This window comes from Nycticebus coucang, chromosome 1 (genome assembly GCF_027406575.1).
Source record: "Nycticebus coucang isolate mNycCou1 chromosome 1, mNycCou1.pri, whole genome shotgun sequence".
NCBI lineage: Eukaryota > Metazoa > Chordata > Mammalia > Primates > Lorisidae > Nycticebus > Nycticebus coucang.
Window position 1 is genome coordinate 73,523,934 of NC_069780.1, and position 922 is coordinate 73,524,855.

Below are 922 nucleotides of genomic sequence, written 5' to 3' on the forward strand. Positions count from 1 at the left end.
TGGTGTGTCCCTCTCTGAGGAGAGCATACTTGTTTCCTGATCAAGACGGGTGGTTTGCTAGAGCTCAGGAGATCAGATACCAGCATGAGCAACAGTGAGACCCCGTCTCAACAGCTGGGCCTTGTGGCAGGAGCCTGTAGTCTCAGCTATTCGGGAGGCTGAGACAAGAGGATCATTTGAGTCCAGGAGTTGGAGGTTTCTATGATCTATGACACCACAGCACTCTACCCAGGGCAACATAGTAAGACTCTGTCTCAAAAAAAAGAAAAAGAAAAAAGAAACATTGGTAAGCAAAAGAGGGGAACAGAACCTCTGCAGCAGAGAAAGGTAACCCAAGTTTCCCAAGTCTTCAGCCCAGGGGTTTAAATCCTATCATGTAGGTTTGAGGAAGTACACAATTGACCAAAGGTCTGCTGGAAGAAAATAATTTAAAATAATCCTAAAATTAGCACAGGAATGTGGTTCTTGCAGTTTTTGCCTCAGGCAAGAAATTAGGATATGCTTCCCTACTCCAGGAGGAACCACCCAGAATAGGTGGCCTTTTTGTGCCTAGAGATAGGAGTCTGCGATGAGACTGATTTCTGAGCTAACCCGAGCCTAGAAAATCAGGGGGTCTCTATTCAGTTCTGTGAGGAGGACCCTGTATCACTAGAAGGCCACACATAGCCTTGAGGCTGCAGGTTCCCAACCCCTGCCGTAGATGGTCCTTGTTTTCATAATGGCCTTCAACTAGCAGGACAAAAAAACAGAGTGGTATTTTGCTAGTTACCAAGTATATGTCTAGGTGTATATGTGCACGAGCCTTTGTGTGTGTACTCCCACCGTATGTTCTGGGACTGGGATAATAAACACAGGATGGGCCTCCAGTCCCACTAGATCTACTGCTAGATGAATTGGGGCCAAGAATCCATAACCCCCTACT